The 9,200-nt window shown below is 38.9% G+C and overlaps 2 long non-coding RNA genes across 4 annotated transcripts in view; one reads left to right on the top strand and one right to left on the bottom strand.

Moving 5' to 3' along the window:
• The window catches only part of LOC110392789, a 52,474-nt gene extending 43,483 nt beyond the window's left edge, over positions 1-8,991 (bottom strand). The window contains exons 1-3 of one of the 3 annotated variants that reach the window (XR_002434661.1): positions 8,907-8,991; positions 8,084-8,144; positions 4,422-4,466 (exon numbers count right to left, since the gene is read on the bottom strand). This is a non-coding gene — a long non-coding RNA (uncharacterized LOC110392789). Of the gene's footprint in view, positions 1-4,421; positions 4,467-4,649; positions 4,700-4,737; positions 5,196-8,083; positions 8,145-8,906 lie in introns of those variants that run through there. The other 2 variants (XR_002434672.1, XR_002434631.1) reach the window with 2 other exon arrangements.
• Positions 6,400-8,991, top strand: LOC110392900. The gene is made up of 3 exons (XR_002434701.1): positions 6,400-6,716; positions 8,099-8,254; positions 8,911-8,991. It is a non-coding gene; the product is annotated as an uncharacterized LOC110392900 (long non-coding RNA).

The following is a 9,200-nucleotide window of genomic DNA, read 5'->3' on the forward strand; positions in this document are numbered from 1 at the left end:
TGATCATGATGCAAATTTTGCTCACAAGCTTAGTGAGCTGCCTTCACGTACATCAAAATCTTACTTTTCTTGTTGGCTTAGGCTGGACTCCAGCTGCATGGTCATGAATGTATTTTTGTCTACTTTTCTCCTAAATATTTAATAAAACATTACTCAAAATGAGAATACCTATAGCACCATTTATTTATTTCACTTTACATTTGAAACTGCATTCAGTACTTTACAAGTCTATTTGCTCAGAAGTACAATGAGGTAATACACTGTACATCAAGTTATAGCTCATAAAGTAGCAAATGCAGAATTGTTATATACATAAGATCTCTTCATGTATCTGCCAAGAGAGCAATATTCTTGTTTCATCAGTAGAAGTATATGGTCCCTAACACAAGTACAAATTTTACTGTACCCTTAGAAATGAGACAGAAGCAGATTCAAGCAGTTTCTATGTGAATCAAAATCATTTTCACAGAGAATTTGGTTAAATAACTCATCCTTCCTTGAAATACATGGAGTAAAGTACAGGAACGACATTCATTCTTTGTGCTCATTCCTTTTTATTATATAAGTAGCCTGTACATCAAGTTCAGTTGAGGACAAACAGAGTGGCAGACATTACTTCATAGTTAAATGGGACTGTTCCACTGTTGCTGAACAGGAAAACGTACAATTGGAGTTCACATAATACAATTAGTTTGCAATTTTGCAGTGCTCTGGAATGAAACAGTCTTATGACTTCCAGTGTTGGAGCAAGGCTTATGTACCATACTCACAGTACTCTTAAAAAGCATAATCCCAATTCTACAATTGCACCTTTGCTAAAAGTCCATCTGGCAGTAGCCCAGGAACAAATACAACCAAAGAAAAACTGATGCAAAGGGGATAACGTCTTTCTTTCAATCTTCTTTTCCTTGAGATGTCATTGGGACAATCAGAAAAAAAAAAATCAGACAGTGAAGGAGAAGATTTCAGGTGTGTTTTTTTTTTTAAATGGATTCTGATGCATCTCTAGAAATTATCTGCATTTATTTCAACAATGTTGTTCTTATTGTCTGGGGAAAACTAGTAGCCAACTGCAAACTGACTATTCAATTGCAAAATCTGGTTCAAACCACATTCCAAAACAAGCATCTCTTCTGTAATAGATGATTTCAAAAGACATGTCACCACTTTGGATAGTGACAAATTTACAGCTTCAAATACAACCGATCTTCTAGCATTTCAGTAATCAGGATATGAATTGTGAAGCTTCTGCCTTCTAACCATCTAAACTTGATTCATCTTCAGTCAAATTCTAAACTCTATGCCATCTTAACATCTTCTTAACTTAACTTCTTCTTTTAACTCCTTAACTTAACATCTTTTCTATTAAAACTCAAATGACAAGATCTGTAGTGAAGCGCTGCCTTGGTAGGGCTTTTAAAAAAAAAAAAAAAAAGATTCCTGGTAGTATTAGTAATATCTAAACATGCATGTTTAATCCATTAGATCCTTAGTCTCTCCTTGAGATAAGTCTTCACTGCTAATGCAGAAGGGAGGTGCAGTCAACAATGAACCACAGAGACCCGATCCTAAATCAGTAAGACCTTACTCTTCCTGAAGGAAGACAATCACCATAACAGAGCATTTTTTTTTTTCCTTTGGAGGAATCTGAAAAAGTTGGCCTTGTTCCCAAATTCAGAAAAAGGCAAACTTCAGTAGAACAGTGGACAAACCAACCTTCATTGTGATTCAGCTTTACAAGAAGTAACAATGCAAAAGGTATTAATTTAGAGCATACTTACACTAAACACCACTCCCATCAACATTTTAACAGTTGTCATCATAAGACTAGTAGAACCAGAATCCCATTAAACTGAAAGAAGAGAAGCAGTTAACACCTCTCAATAAGGAGTTGTATTTCAGAATCAAACATCCCTAGGCTTTGAACTGAAATTGCCCACATTTGTTGTCTCCCAGGACATAGTCCAATAACCGTTTATTCAGCCTCTATCGGAAGTGAATAGCAGTTGTAATAATGTAATAACTAACGCCCAACTTACTACCTGTGGGAGCAACTTCAGGAGGAAAGCTTGGTTTTATTCTGTACAGTTGTGTTTGTTTTTTTTCATTTATCTTCCTAAAACTTTGTAGAGACATTTTAAATTACTATCATAAAAATTTCTGCACTAGTGAATGCACTTCAAAGACTGTACATGTCCTTGCATCCATGCACTGGGCTCCATTAATACTAGTCATATGAGGGGAAGAACAAATAAACACCTTTCTACAGACGCTTATCAAAACATTCAGTATAAATAGTAAATATTTGTTAGACACTATCCCCTGTAATCAATGTCTTTTTATGGTAACCATACAAGGAAAACATATTCCATCTGCACAGAAGCTGAACATGAAAAACTCCAACCATATGGGTATCAGTAAGCTAAAATCTAAAGCCACCATAGAGGCTCCCTCTTGCCATCAACATGCAAGTTAACATGCAAGTCTTCTGATTATCCATAAACTAGACTTGCACAATTTTCAACAGGCAAAAGTGTATGCGTCTCTGCTTTGACCCCAGCAGGGCCTCTATGCACAGCTTAAGTACTGTACGATCAGCTCGAAAGTCTGAGTGTCTTCAATAAGCCCATAAACAATCATTATCATCTTTATGATGATGACTAACAATGATTAAAAAAATTGGTGGAGTGCCTATTACAAGGCTTCTCCACTCACAGTGAGCTGTGGACCTGAACTTTTTAAAAGACTGCTTCAGAAGAGAAAGGTTAAGCCTCACCAAACATATCAGGGTCAAAAGTCAACATTCTAGAATGATCCATAAGATGCAAACAGCAGAGAGTGACGCTCAGGTTTTTTTAATTGATTTCTCTTCCACCACATCTTTGCATTAATGAATTTTCCAGTAACCTGGTCGAAGTCTGCAACATAAAAGGACTCAAAGCATCTTTCAACCATCTAAAAAATTAGTACGCTCTACTACTAAGATTTACCTTTCAAATTCACCTAGATATACAAGAGTAAAATTTAATCACTGTTTACTTCTCATAAGGAAATACCTTTCCCTGTTAAAGAGTGACAACGCTATCCCTAGAGACTGGAGCATTTCTGTGGTGCAGCCAGCTACTGGCAGCAAGATGGGGAAAAGAAGGGGAGAGGGAATTATTGTACAAAAAACCATAATGTTACACCATATACAAGCCTATCTCAGTACTTAGTGTCAGCGAATTCACCTCAGAGATTTCTTAAATTCGTAACTACACAAAATGGCTTCCCTCCTGTTTAGAGCAGTCCCTCATACAGCATAGTTTGGCCAAGCCTCCAGTATTTTTTCTGCCACAAAGGGCTATTTGTATTTTTTATTGCCAAAAAAAGATGTACATTATCATACTAGACACTACCCTAGATTTAATAGAGTGTCATATCAAAAGTAGACTCATAATCAGTAACCATGCTACGCAAACATACCTAAATAAACATAATAATAACCTATTTCGTGGGACCTGAGTAACAAGTCTAGCCTAGGAGATTCCTCTTAGATTAGAAAGATTCCCTATACAGAGGTCTATCTTTCCATTTTGATGCACCTGTTAAAAATACAACGCTACCACTGTTTTGTAATAAACCTGGCCTCTAACATACAGGCTATATCAGAAGGAACTGCATGGTTCTGATGTAAACCTACAACCAACACTGACTCATTCCGTTGCTGAAGGTTACGCTCCACAGTAGATCTAACCAAACAGAATGTGTGCCCATCTCCTGGCAACCCAATTCACAGCCCGACTTCTCTATCCTAAACCAGGGCTCTGGAGCAGCTGCTGCTTGGTACAGACTTACTGCTGCCATAAGAGCCAGAATATCTTAACCATGGGTAGACTTCTAAAATGGTTTGGGTACTTCCTTAACTTTGAATCAGTAAACACTTGTTTTTCCAAGAAAATTAACTCCTAAAAAAACAAAGTGTGCTTTACCTTATTTTATTAAGGAAAGCGAAAGGGGACTGATGCAGACCTCACTTATAACATAGCAATTTCTGTGGAGCCTCACTACTAGTTTTGAATGTTCGCAGGCAAAGCAAGATTCCACTGCAGTCACTCAATTCTCAGGGCACAATTTTATTACTGAATCTGGTGGTTTAGAGAGTCCCTGCAAATGAATACTCACAACAAAAATAGTTTACTACCAGATTAAACTCAAAATACGAATAAGATTATCACAACAATAAATAATAAAGGAGAAGAAAATACTAAGGAGCCAGTTGTAAAATGCATTGTGCACAGGAACGTTTATGAACACACCATTAAACACAAGGCCATCCCAGAAGCAACGCCCTACAAACCCATATCTTAAATGCATGTTTAAGGTTTAACAATCTCACGGAGAATCTGAAGTGCATAACAATGATTTTAATTTATACTTACATGCTTCATGAAGTTCGGCATAAGCCTTAGGATTTCAGGGCGTCTCTATTAAAGATTAAAAAAAAAAATTATATCATTCAACAAAAAAGAATTCTCTCTAGGTACTTAAGCAGAGTATCAGCAATCTGGCTTCCTTGTATAAGTTCAAAACATTCTAGATAGTTCTGTAAAATACTACATTTTCTGTTTTACTAAAAGAAGCTTAATTTCAAAAGAATTCAGACCAACCATAGATCATTTCTCCTGAACCCATGAAACACACACAAAAGCACACAACACTCTTAATAAATAAAAATGAGCATGTTTAGATAGGTACCTTCAAATAAACACAGCTGTATTAAATTGATCAATCTCTTTTGTAAGCATTTAATGCAAAACACCTGTCTTTCTGGAGTGGGTTACTCCTACCAGATATCAAAGCAACGCTATTCTGTTTTTATAAAAGATGAGATTATAAAGCTGGATTGGAGGATATAGTGTGTGCTATGTTGCTCAACTAGAACAAACCAAAGAAGGTATTTACTGGTAGCTGTAGTGGTGCTGCTGTAGATTCACCTAAAAAGAGGAGAACCCTGTGAGCAGGGAATGCAATCCTGATTGCAGTGAGTATGTATTTCTATTCTCTTTAAGGTTCATTTCCCAACAGATTTGAGAGAAGACCTGGTACTAAAGAAAAGGATACTGTGAGGCGTACCATAAAACCTGCTTTTGCAGAAGTGTGATTTAGAAATGTGTTCTGTATTTGAAAGTTAGTTCTCTGCATTCAGCATTTACCAGAAGAGGTGTGTATCTGATTTGGCAACCTTGTGCCTCTTAAAGGTGTTTTAAGATTAATACTAGCATTTTCCCAACTGCAAGATGATTAGAAAGATGATATTTTCTGTCTGCAGTTATCTTGGCACTACCCTTATAGCTAACCACAGAGTCGCACAAAAGCTCAGAACAATGTTCCTTTCTATTGTTTTTTGAGAAGGTTAATCACCACAAATGAGAACTAACCCAATGAACACTTACCCTTTTCCTATACCAAACCCTCATATATATTCAAATACACTCATGATTTTATTCTAGGTGTCAGAAAGGTGCTAATCTGTATGGCTGTCAGGGTAACCTCACCAGACTCAAAGCTACAGTTATTGTTAAGTTCCGCTGACACGATGACTGGACCCAGAGCTGCAGGCAGCCTTTCACTGGGCTACAATGCTGCTGAATGAGGATTTACTGTTCCAAAAAGCCACACAATGCAGCACTGGAGGGGTACGCTCTAAATAAACTGTTCGCTCCTGAACTTCAGGATTTTTGTGCTGGCTTAACAGTTGTATACCAAGTAGACGTTATAACTCCAACAGAACAAGTGATCATCTAAAATGGTAACCAAGGGCACTAGTTTCCTTAACATCATTAATTTGATGTGCTGTTTGCAGAGGTGAGAAAAATAATTAAGTATATATTTCTCTTCTGACTAAATGTTAAGTAAAGAACTGAAAGTTCCATCAAAGCAAATATTTCATTTTTATTAACCGTAATAAAAGAGAGTGGAAAAAAGTTATATAAAACTTGCCAGAACATAGTTATTGAACACTGCAGTTTCTAATCTGGGCAATAAATGTAGGTCAAGGGAACTGGAAAATCTAATTACTCTGTAAATTTTTAAACCTGTTTCTTTCTTCTCAAGGAAAAGAAAATTGTTCCCTCACATTTATGCATACTTCACTCTACGTGTAACTACAGCTAGCAGGGGAGTTATTTCTGTCTGAACATAAAAGTTTTGGAACTTCCTTTAACAGTATCTTTGAGTCTTGCATGGTTTTCTCAGCTTTGGCTCGCGCTTCTTCTCAAAGTAACATTGGTTATTTCACAACCAGCATTACTGTTCTGTAAATTCCAGAGACACCCTTCACATTTAAAAAATAAATAAATAAAAAGCCATCTCTAAATAAAACTGACCTTTGGTACACCACTGTAGCAGTTCCTCTAGGTAACATCCCATACAACTGTAATGTGATACCTAGTGTTCATACAGCGCATTAACAAAGTATGAGGCAATGCAACATTACAGAGCTTCTGCTAATATGAATATGTGACAGCATTGTAAATGTTAATTATTTACTGATGGTTTAACTGTTTCACAGATAGTTGTTGCTGACTTCTGCGTCTAAACAGACCATATTACTTACAGGAGGACCAAATACTTTAAAAAATATTTTTGAAGTGTGAGGACACACACCATTTGAAGATTCCAAAATTAAGGTCTATTGAAGAATCACAAACCCAAGGAAAAAGATAACATTTCAGGTATTTATTTCCAGCCCAATTAACCCTTTTAAAAGAATGAAGGAAAAAAAAAAAAGCATTTCTGAAAGCAATCCTCCAAGACCCAATCACTAGAATGCCTTACCACTTCAAGTCTCAGAGTCATCTGTTTTCTTTGCTTCTATTCACAAAGGGTTGTGGGGGTTTTGTATTTTTTTGTTTGTTTGTTTTTACCTATTATGTAAAACAAAAGCCTAATTACACATAGGCAGAAGTTGGTGCTTCTAGAAAAACAAAGAGAGCCCCCCCCAAAATTATGGAACACTGGAACCACCACTGTGTTTGAAGATTTGCAGATGAGAAGAGGTAACTGCAGCCAGCCAACATCTTGTATTGACCAGCCCTTCGTGCAGAGCTCTCTTTGATTCCTACCTCTGCAATACGTGACAAAGAACCACGGCATTTCACAACAGAAACTTGCATGTTGTGTTCTGATTTGGCAGTCAACACTTTGTTTGTTTTTGGGGGGTGGGAGGGTGAGTTGTACAGAAGCAGAAAACCTGGCCTCAGCTCATCTGATCTTTGGACGCTGCTCTTGTTACGCATAAATCCTACTTTTGACCTTCCTCCAACTGTGCTGGCAGGTAAAGACTCACAGATTTAAAAAAAAAAAAAAAAAAAAGGTAATTCAAGAAGAGCCACAGCAAAGACTGAAAACATACTTGTTGTAAAAGGTAAACCCCAAATGGAAGCTCAGAGAACACCCCAAATTAAGATGAGTTTTGCAACAACGGTCTCCAATAAAAAGCGGACCATCAACGTTTTTTAATAATACACGTTACATGAATATATATCTATGTCATTTATACAGATATAGGTGGCAAGGTTAAGCCTAAAAAAAAATGGTGGTACAAAGACTAACTGCAGTATTAATTTGTTTAATTGCACTGTACAGAGCCCTGTTTTCTGCGTTACGGACAAGTCCACAAATACAAATATTACATACATGCTTTTTGTCTCTTCCTCAGTATTCTCGGAGGTTTCCGTTTCAACCCTTTAACCTTTGAACTCCTAATTTCCAATACTAATGAGGTATTGCTCCTTCCCTTGCAAAACTATATAAATAATTCTGATTAGAGAACCATTAAATCATTACTAAGACTGTACACAGCCTGAGGTATGACTGATGACACACAGCAATGAGACCCGGATCTGCTCTGAATGAGAAGGGAAAGAAGACCTCTAACCTGCCAGGACAATTGCTAGGTGCTTTTTAGAATAACATGTATTTATACAAGTAAAATAACATGTAAAAAGCAAATTAAATGTGGTGTTTCTAAAGCTTTGAGTGCTTGACTTCACGGCTTATAACTTTAATAAAATAATTTAATGTAATTTTCTTTTCCCACCTTTATATTCCACAGTTTTCAATTATGACTTTGCACAGAACCATCACGTTCAGTTTTAGATCTGAAGAACAGAAGGTCCAAGTGTTACTGACAACCAGAAGAGAGAGCGATGATGAACTACAGTCCCTACAACATGTGCCACAAAATGGACATGGTTCCCACCTGTTACAGGTCAGCAAGGGTGTGAAATAACAATAATCTTATGATGAAAATTTGGGTTCTGGGGCAACACAAAGCAGGTAGGATTGAGACATTGGTACGATTTGAGAGCACTAAGTCTTTTCCGCATACTCTGAGCGTCAAGTAAGATTGAATTTAAGGAAAATGTTTATGGAACATCTCAGATGGGTGATTGCCACAAGCAGAAGCCCTCGCTGCCTTCCACCTGCCAGTACAGCTGAGAGTTCTGAGGGCTACCTGCACCCAGCACTACCAGGGCACTGCAGGAAGGTGCCTTTCCATGCTCTGCTCCTGGGCTGGGTTTTTGCAGGCTCCCGTGGTCACAACGAAAGCAGCAGACCACCAGGGGAGGTTCAGGTAGAATATTAGAAAAAATTTCTCAGAGAGTGGCACTGCACTGGCTGCCCAGGGAGGGGGTGGAGCCACCGGCCCTGGACGCGTGCGAGAAACTCGTGGATGTGGCACTGAGGGACACGGTTTAGTGGGAAGGCTGGGAACGGTTTGACAAAAAGACCAGTGGCCTTTTGCAGCTTAAATGATTATATGATTCTAATACTAGATCGCATGCAGGCAGCAGACCAAAAGGCTGGGCCTTTTGTCTACCCCAGCTCCTAAAACGCAATCTTCACACACACAAACGCACACAGGCTGCCTGCCGTCCCGGCCTGCAGGTGCACGCCGCTGCGACACCCAGCACAACCCCAGCGCGGGAGGACGGAGCCGCTCCCTCACAGCAGCCCAACATCCCAGCGGAACTCCAACCGGATAACCCCTCAGCCCGGTGGGCTCCCGTCAGCCCTCGGTGATGAGGGCCCGGCCTGGCCCCGGCCACTCTGCCGCCGTCGCCAGCGCCGCTCCCCTCAGTCCCCGCGGGTGACTAAGCACGCCGCCGTGACCGGCCCTTTACCTTCCCTCCCGCCCCTGGGCCCCGCCCGCC

This window comes from Numida meleagris, chromosome 1 (genome assembly GCF_002078875.1).
Source record: "Numida meleagris isolate 19003 breed g44 Domestic line chromosome 1, NumMel1.0, whole genome shotgun sequence".
NCBI classification, from domain to species: Eukaryota; Metazoa; Chordata; class Aves; order Galliformes; family Numididae; genus Numida; species Numida meleagris.